We start from the raw sequence: 10,029 nt of genomic DNA, 5'->3' as shown, positions 1-10,029 counted from the left end.
TGTTGCTGCCTAATGCACAGTAATGAATGGTGAAATGATATTTGTCAACTTGCATGAAAGGACGAGTGGTCTGATTGATGAGGCTCTAGAGTTTCTGCTGAATTTTAATGCTATTTGGCTGTATGACGGCGTGTAAGGCAATGTTATGTTAAAATAGGTTTGACGGTCCCCTTTTGTTGAAGACCTGGGCTGGATTATTGCAACTTGGTGGTGGTGAAGAATGCTAAAATGGGTTCTTCCTACTCTCTGAGAATATAGCATTTGTGTGAGTGTTTCTGATACGCAGCTATAATTAGAGCTGTGCACAGGCTAAATTTTATAGCCTGAGCCAGGTCTGTGCCCGCTGCCTCCATTGGAGGCCTGTCCGAGCTTGATGCTAGAGGGCTAGTAGCCCGCCTGGTCCGGTCTGATGGCCATGACATGGTATTACGAAGGTTTTCTGCAGAGGGGCTGTTTTTCGATAATTCAACTCAATTTTACTCGCACGCCCACTCACAGACCTTCTCAAACACGACGTCCCATTTTGTTGGGGTCCTCTTCAAGCTAACGCTCTCTCTCTCGACTAATCACTGCACTAACGACAACACCGATACTTGCACATTTCGACGAAAATGCTCCTACAGAAGTGCGGACAGACGCTAGCGGTCACAGCATTGGCGAAGTTTTGGCCCAAAATCAGTGGGGCACTGATAGTCTAATTGCATACGCAAGTCATCTCCTTTCAAAGTCGGAGCATAACTACTCTATAACAGAACAATAATACCTTGCCCTTATCTGGGCAGCTTCGTAATTTCGCTCTTACTTGTATGACCGCCCGTTTTTTGTCGTCACAGATCATCACGCTCTCTGTTGGCTTTTTTCACTGAAGGATCCTTCTGGACGACTTGGTCGTTGGGTGTTGCGTCTTCAGGAGTACTCCCTACTCAGTTGCGTACAAGTATGGACTCCTCCATCTGGACGCCGATTGCTGTCCCGCTACCCTGTTCACCAACCAGATGAATCGGTTGGCGAGTCTGGCCCCAGCGTCATGTCCATGTCTAGGTTTTTTTCAGATTGGTGACGAACAGCGTCTCCATCCTTCTTTGCGGTCACTCGATGCCCGTCTGGAATCTGACCCTAACGATGTGTCACTCCACATGCTCGTTCTCCTAAATGACACGCTGTACCGTCATAGCGTCCAGCCAGATGGCTAGATCTACTTCTAGTCGTGCCTAACCATCTCCGTTCAGCGGTCTTGCATGAGCTTCATGAAGAAACAACTGCCGGCCGCTTGGGTGTATCTCGCACGTACGACCGCGTCCGGCGCCGCTTCTGTTGGGGTGGTCTCGCACGGTCGGTTCGACGCTACGTAGCCTCCTGCGATAAATGCCAACGTCGAAAACAACCTGCCGCACCCCCTGCTGGACTCCTTCCCCCGATCTCCATCCTTGTCAAACCTTTCTTACGTGTTGGTGAAGACCTCCTGGGACCGTTCCCTGAATCAAACTCTGGGAACAAGTGTGTCGTTGTTGCTATAGACCATGCGACCAGGTTTGCCATCACCAGAGTGCTCCCCACCAGCACTTCTACTCACGTTGCCGACTCTTTCCTCCACGATGTAATTCTACGTCATGGCGCTCCTTGGAAATTGCTCACCGGTCGTGGACGCGCATTTTCGTCACGCGTACTCGACGACCTTTTGCGCTCACCCTCAACGCAACACAAACTGACCACTTCCTGCCATCCTCAAACAAATGGACTTACCGAGCCTTCAAGTGTGATGTTTGTATGTAACGTATGTAACCTAACGCCGCTCCAACATCACGCAGAAAAAACTAAGTGAACATGTGGATCACATGCCTCATGGATCAAGGCGAGCTAGTGGCCATGTGAGTCAATGCGACACCCTGGCTTTTCGCTCAAGTTCAAAATTGCATGACATATAACGCTTTTGCTTTAAAGGGACACTAAAGGCAACTATTGAGGCAATGTTGATTGTTGAAATAGTGGTCCAGAAACCTCATAGTGTTACTTTTGGGTCAAAGAAGTGCTTATTTTGAAATAAAATCCCGTTTTAGTAAACTGCATTGGATTAGTGCACTTCAAATGACCCACCGCACCGTCTCGCATCACTGTTGCCGTGCACAATGGTGCCGGGCTTTACACTAGTAGCAGCAGAACGAAAGCAGCGCGACCCACAGCAGAAAAAAAACGGCTGCCATTGGCTCAGAGATGGCAGACGTGTTTTGGTTCATCAGGACACCGCTAGATGGCACAAACAACCTGTCCAGTTTAGAGTTACTCTATATGCTCCATACAGAGCAGAGTTGCGCACAAGTCCGCCATTACGTTCCAGGCTGTGTAGTGAAGCCACTCGTTGCGCACGCAGGAAAAAAGTGCGGTGCGATGGTCTGGCGCGGGCCGCAGACTTATTCAGGCGCGCTGAACGAGACTGCAGAGTTGTAGTGAGGCAACATGTTGCTATAGGCAGCGAAAGTGCTTGAGGCCCGTGTGCTTAGATTTAGGTGCATGTTAATAAACCCCAGAAGGTTGAAATTTCCGGAGCCCTTTACTACGGCATCTTTCATTAAAACATGATGGTTTCGGGAAGTTAGTTTCAACAATTACTGTGTGAGGTGAAATTGATTAAGAGACATAACTCATTCGTGATAACGCCGCAGCGCGGTTTTTACACCAGATGTACAATGCACAATGTTTCGGCAAGTGCAATTTTGTGATCGCCTGGTTCCTTTTGAAACCGCAAAATGGCGCCATCTATCCAGTCTGGTTATATCCAAGCCTGCAGAGGCTTGGATACCCAGATACAGGTATCCACGATACAGGTATCCAAGATTGGATACAGGTATACTGGACACATACAGAATACAGAATACTGGACACACTAGGTGTGGAAGATGGAGTCACTAATCTTTTAAAGGAAATCTATAAAAGTAACAAAGTAGTTATTAATATGGACGGACGAGAGCGTGTACGGACTGACGGATGCTTCACCCCACTGATCATCATGCACTCCTTGAATATGCTGTGATTTTTTAAGCTGGTTGTGAAAGCCTCAAGCGCTGTCTGTCTGGGTATGAAAATAATCATAGTAGGTTTGCTCGCTCCTGTTGTAGAGCACACTGCCTTACGAAAAACGTAGAGGGCGCTTGAGCTTTGCCTGACGTGGCTGATCCCTCTTTCTGGGAATCGGCATGACACGAAAGTGGAACGTGTCTTCACAGAGGTAGTTGGGCATTTGATGTGCATAGTTTCTCCAGCAGGTCAAGGAATGAATGCTACAGCAACAAATTGCGAAGTCACACAAAGAACGGCAAGCAGCTCGAAACCTGCAGCGCGCACCTCCATCAGAAAGCACGCGCGAAATCAGCATACACAATACGAGCGCGCGCTAACATTTGTCACAGCTCGACATCTAAAGCATGCTGTTCAAACAGAAAGAAAGAGGCACGAAGTGAACGCATAAGTATACAGAGGGCAAGCCTGAACAGCTCTCACAATTCTGGCCTCCTCGGGTGTGAGCAGCGTCCTCCTTTCGTGGCAAGGCAGCAAGTGAAGTAATTATAATGCTTTAAGTGTTCGCCGCCAGCACGTCCACCGTCTTCCCTGTCTCCTCTGCGATGACGCTCGACCTCACCACTCCATTCTCGTCAGGAGAACTAAGACATGCAGCTCTTGGCGCTAAAGCTTTATTGTCGATTCCTACCTCCTCAAAACCTCTCCTTGTACTGCCGACATGACGAAACTTGATCAACGTCATCGTTGACTGCCTGACTGTTTCTGCGCTTTGTTATGCCCGGGGAGGAGTTGAGGCTGCCACCCAGGATCCGGCGAAGGACGACTCTTGCGACGCGTCTCACGAACAAGTTGAAGATGCGTTTAATTTACATATTTGCAAGAGAAGTACATTGCAACGAGAGCGTACAGACGCGCCTTTCCATCACAAGGGCCCAGAGCGCACTCGAAACGAGTGGGCCAGCGAAGTCCAGAGAGAGAGAGCCCGGGCGCACTCCCGACACGCTCCTTTTATAGCCGTCCGTGCACGCGCTAGACGCCGACTGCGTACAGCAGGCCTGCCGATGCGCGTTCCTCGCAGCGCGCCAAGAGATTTCCCGCGTTCCTGTGGAACGCGGACAGCGTATGGCAGGTACGCCGATGAGCGTCCCTTGCATGCCAGTTCCTTGAATCGCCGGTTATGACAGCTCGTCCGCCGTCCGAAGAGGTCACGTAAGGGCTGCAGTGGCGCTGCTCCCTAAAGTGGCCGTAGTCCGTCTCCGTAGGCGGAACACTGTCCACCACAACACAGAGACACTCACCACATAGCAGGTCTTACGGTAGGCGCACCTCGACGTCGTAAAGAGGCCCAGCACATCACACGCTTGGTCACAGCATGGGACTGTCCACAGCTGCAAAGGCCCCGTCACCGCTGCCTGGTCGTCCACTGGCCGAAGGAAGCAGGAAGCCCTACCGAAGGGCCACAGTCCGCAATAGCTGGTTCGTCGTGTCCACCATGCCATGCTGTTGGACCGGTAGGCATAGCAATCTTCTACCTGCCTTTAGCGGGGAAGACGCTCTCAAACCGGACACCCACACTGAGAACACTCAGCTCTCCCGAGGATCACCAGGTGTAACTTGCTGCAAGGCTCGTAATTTATTTCACAACAGAAGACTACACTATGGTGGTGACCAAGTGAACTCGAACAAAGAAATAAAAACGCGCGCACACACGCACAAAGCTAAATAGTAGCACTTGCGTCTGACAAAGGACTCAGAAAAATTGTACAGTTCCGCGTTTCCTTTAGCTATTCAGCTACGGAAAACCTCGGCTCAGGCCATCGGCGTTACCGTTGTCTCTGTCTTTGCGGTACTTGAGCTCAAAGATATGCTCCTGCAACGCTAAACTCCAACGCAAAAGCCTTCCATTTTTCGACGACATACTATGCAGCCATGTTAAAGGACAATGATCTGTCTTGACCATGAAATGGGATCCAGCCAGATAGCATCGCAGTTTCTGTATTGCCCATACGAGGCATGCACACTCTTTTTCCGACGCACTGTACGCCTGCTCACGAATCGTGAGTTTTCTACTGACAAATACCACGGGGTGTTCGTTCCCTTCAGCGTCGTTTTGATTGAGCACAGCTCCCATTCCCGGATCACTAGCATCGCACTTCAGTACAAACGGGCGGTCAAAATCAGGCGCCCTCAACACAGGCCAAATGGACAGAGCAGATTTCAGAGCAGCAAATGAGCGTTCCTTCTCTTCACTCCACTGCACTTTCATAGGTTCGTTCTTTTTCAAGCTATCTGCGAGTGGACTAGCAATCTCTGAAAAGTTGGCAATGTAATGCTGGTAGTACCCAACCAATCCAAGAAAGGATCGAATGTCAGTTTTACTGGTAGGTCAAGGGTAACCAGTTATTGCTGCGATTTTAACCTCCAGCGGACGCCGGTAACCTTGACCAACCTTGTGGCTGAGGTAGCTGACCTCTTCCCTTCCTAACTGACATTTCTCTGCCTTTACGGTCAGCCCTGAAATCTTCAAGCGTGTTAACACTTGTCGCAGATGCGAGAGGTGGTCCTCCCAGCTACCAGAAAAAATCGCAATGTCATCCAAGTATGGCAATGCGTATTCCTGCATGTCTTTGAGAACGTGATCCATTAGCCGAGAGAAACAAAATGGTGCATTCTTCAGCCCAAAGCTAAGGACTAAGAGACGGAAAGTTCCAAGAGGAGAAATAAACGCGGCATAGCGGCTTGCCCGTTCAGTTAGCGGAACCTGCCAGTAGCCTCTGGTCAGGTCAAGCGTCGATATATACCTTGCACGGCTTATTATTTCCATTCTCTCCTCTAGGTTAGGGATGGGGTAGGTTTGGTCCCGAGTTACTGCATTTAACTGACGATAATCAATGCATGGTCTAGGCTTTTTGCCTGGAGCTTCTACGAGAAATATAGGTGAGGTATACTCACTATCCGCGTCGGCAATCAAACCAAGCTCCAACATGCGTTTGATTTCACTTTCCAAGATTTCTTTCTGTCTAGGAGACCAACGGTACTGTTTTGACCGAATGGGGTCATTAGAAATCAATTCTATGTCGTGTTCTATTAGAGTGGTCTTCCCTGGCGTGTCACTAAAGGAACCTTCAAACTCGCGCACTAATTGACTGAGCTCCTGCCTTTCTTGGTTGCTTAGGTGCGCATTCTCCTCAATACCTGCTAAGAGCTTTTCGAACGAATTTTCATGTTTCTGTTCTGGATACTGAAAATTGGTTTCTACCTCCTCAGGTACATTCAGCGCCATTTGAACCACCGCTTCGCATTCCTTATAAGGCTTCATTAAGTTGGAGTGGTAGATCTTAACCTATTTTCATTCATTTCATTTCATTTCTTAAATGAAATTTAATGTTTTCTCTGTACATCATGAAGTATTTCTCTGCAGTTATAAGTTATTAAATTTCTTGGTTAATGGGCATTTTCGGCAAATAATGATGGTAAAGTATAACATGAACATTACTGGAATGTTTACCTGTTATGTTAATTCTTTGTGCAATTTTAACATTTTTAATGTTCGAAATATAACATTCAATGTTCAATGTTTTGTTTGAATGTTGCACTAATGTTCCACATTCAACGTTATTTTAACAGTGTATGTCTATTATATATATATATATATAGCGTTTTACTTACAACAAAGAACGTTATATGTTTCATGTAAAACGTTTAGACAACGTTGTTGGAAAACATAAAACGTTTCTTCAACATTCGCAACAAAAATACAACGTTACTTTAATGTTTTGTGCTACCTGGGAAGTGGGAAAAACAGGTATCCAAGCCCACAGAGGTGAAACGGGACTTAGGCAGGGGTGTCCTCTGTCACCCTTGTTATTCATGACGTACCTACAAAGATTAGAGGCCAAATTAGAGGGAAGTGAACTTGGCTTCAACCTCTCTTACGTCAAACAAGGAAAACTCATTGATCAGGCACTAGCAGCACAGATGATATAGTGGTAATGGCCAACAACAAGGAAGATTTGCAGAGATTGATGGGCATCTGCAGTAATGAGGGAGAGAGGTCAGATTTAAGATTCAGTAAGAAAAAATCGGCAGTCGTGATTTTTAATGATAATGAAGGTTGTGAGCTTAGGATACAGAAAGTCATGCTAGAGATAACAGATAAATACAAATATGGTGGTGGTAGTGGTTAGAAGATGAGAAAAGGCACCTAATTTCTGCAACCCGGTCGGGAGCACGGCGCAGTGCCTGGGCGTATGGATAAGCAATGGGACCGAGTACCTAAGGGAACATGAAATATACGTGACCACTAAAGGTAACAGGAATGCAGCAGGGATCAAAAATAGACCACTGTGGAATTACGATAGGTATGATGTTGTGAGAGGAATGTGGAAAGGGGTCATGGTTCCTGGGCTGTCGTTCGGCAATGTGGTCTTGTGGATGAGATCAGAAGTTCAAGCAAGATTAGAAATTAAGCAACGTGGAATAGGTAGGCTTGCTTTAGGAGCTCACGGGAATACACCAAGTCTGGGAGTACCAGGTGATATGGGATGGACATCATTTGAGGGCAGGAAAGCTAGCAGCAAGATAAAATTTGAGAAGCGATTGAGAATAATGGAGGAGGATCGTTGGGCTAGGACGGTTTTCAGGTACTTGTACATGAAGAATGTCGATACAAATTAGAGGAAGCGAACCAGGAAATTGACTGGTAAATACTTAAAAACAGCAGGTGGCCAAACAAAAAAGAACTATCGGTTAAGAAGAAAGTGAAGGAAATGGAGACTGACATGCGGATAATTGGCATAATTAAGAAGTCCGAACTAGAGATCTATCGAACTTTTAAGCAGGAAATTGCCAAGGAAAGGATCTATGATGATACTCGGGGTAGTTCTATACTGTTTCAGGCCAGAACGGGAGTATTGCGAACCAAGACATATCGGGCCAAATACGAAGGGGTAGACCAACGCCACCGAGACTGACTCAAGGCCGGGGGGCTCCCGTGGGGCCGTGAATATACGTCATCAGTAAGGGGCCCAGTCCCACGTCTCCGCTATATGGCGTTGGTCCCCTGAGCGGCGGGGCCTCGGCAGCCTCGGCGCGGCGGGCACGTTTGGACGCGCTGTGAGCGTTCGTGGCGCGGATGCACGTTGCTGCTTGGATATTCGTTTCTGTGCGTAGTTGGGCAACGGTGAGTGACCTGTCTGGACGCGCTGTGAGCGTTCGTGGCGCGGATGCACGTTGCTGCTTGGATATTCGTTTCTGTGCGTAGTTGGACAACGGCGAGTGACCTGTTTGGACGCGCTGTGAGCGTTCGTGGCACGGATGCACGTTGCTGCTTGGATATTCGTTTCTGTGTGTAGTTGGGCAACGGCGAGTGACCTAAGTGTTTATCGCGTGGTATGTGTGGCGAACAGGCTCATGCAGAGTAAGAATCAGCGCCGAAATGCCAGGAAAGTGTTGTGTGCCATGGTGCAACGGCAATTACAAGACAGGCCCGAAGGTGCACGTTTTTTTGTTTCCTCAAGCCGACGAAGCAAGACAAGCGTGGATACGTGCCATTCCACGTGAAAACCTTTTCGTGTCAGCGGATTCCAGGGTAAGAAATTTTGAATGATTTATAATTTTCTCATGGAGGTTGCACCTACCGTTGCGTGGCGAGCCTTGTAGTTTGTAGCACGTTACGCCTAAACGCGCCACACAAAGCCCTGAATGTACTGTTGCTGCTACGAGGTAGCCGTACTGATGCTAGGATATGTTTCTTTTGTTTAGGTGTGCGAACGTCACTTTAAAGCCGAAGACATCGCTCGGGAAACAAGCTATATTGACCAAGCCACCGGCCGCACAGTGACCGCACCGCTCTCACGTTTGCGGCTTCGAGCTGAGGCAGTACCGACGGTATTCCCTGATTGCCCAAGCTACCTGTCTATAGAAAGCTCTAGAAGAGAGGACCCAGAGAGCAAGCAAATGCGCTTAGAGGCCGCTTCCCTTGAGAAAGTGCTCGCCGAGTCAATTCTCACTGCCAAAAAAGAGGAAGAAGCAGATAAGCTTTGCGAGTTGAAAGATGTCGCAAACTTCGTTCGAGGCAAGAAGCTGACATTTTGGCATGTCATCGAATGCAGTGACCACGTCATTTTGGCTCACATTTGTAATGATGACGCTCCTTGGATTAAGTACTCTGTTGTCGTAAAAACCGACCTAACTCTTACGGTAAACGTCGCAAAAGCATCAGTGAAGCGGCTCGGGTCCAAAATGGTAGTTCCGTCCGTGATCGACAGCAAACGACGGCTGCTGGAATTGCTGGAAGGAGTTGAGGGGTTCGACAGTGCCCAGAGGTCAAGCTCTGAAAACTCAACCGCAGACATCTTCGAGACTGTCACTTCTCTTCTGAACGAACTATACACAGCACAAGAAAGCGATAACACCCCGATCATTCAACTGCTCGCTGAGCAAGTGAAGTTAATGTCAACAAAAAAAGAACGACGGCGCTACTCTGTAGAATTTATGGTGTACTGCTGCATACTATTTACTATATCGCCTCACGCGTAGAAGTACATGCGCAGTCACGGGAGCATCATCATGCCACACCCAAGAACCATTAGGTCAATATGTTCGTCTTTCGGAATGAACCCCCAACTAGAGCATCAAGACAATACATTCCTCCACTACATGGCCAAGAAAATATCCGATTTGAATGAGCAGCAACGCTACGTGACTTTGATGGTGGACGAAATTCATCTAAAGCCATTTTTTTTACTATAAGGGAGGCAACATCGCTGGTATCGCGTTGAACAACGCAGAAGCAGCAAATAGTGCATTTGTATTTATGGTACACAGCCTCATGTGTAAGTTTAATGAGGTAGCGCACACTGTTCCCGTTCAAAAGGCTAATGGAGAATTTCTGCACAACATTTTAGGAGATGTCATTCGCGGCTTAGAAAAAATTGGATACAAAGTAACGTGTGTCGTGACCGACAATAACGCCGTGAATCGAAGCGCATTGGTGCCGTTTAAGTATTCGGT

At 47.8% G+C, this 10,029-nt stretch overlaps 1 pseudogene; it reads left to right on the top strand.

The window, feature by feature from the left end:
- The first annotated feature begins 8,719 nt into the window (after positions 1–8,719).
- Positions 8,720–10,029, top strand: part of LOC142776480 (uncharacterized) — a 2,776-nt pseudogene continuing 1,466 nt past the window's right edge.

The sequence above is a fragment of the Rhipicephalus microplus genome, chromosome X (genome assembly GCF_043290135.1).
Source record: "Rhipicephalus microplus isolate Deutch F79 chromosome X, USDA_Rmic, whole genome shotgun sequence".
Classification (NCBI taxonomy): Eukaryota; Metazoa; Arthropoda; class Arachnida; order Ixodida; family Ixodidae; genus Rhipicephalus; species Rhipicephalus microplus.
This window is presented reverse-complemented; position numbering and strand designations above follow the sequence as displayed.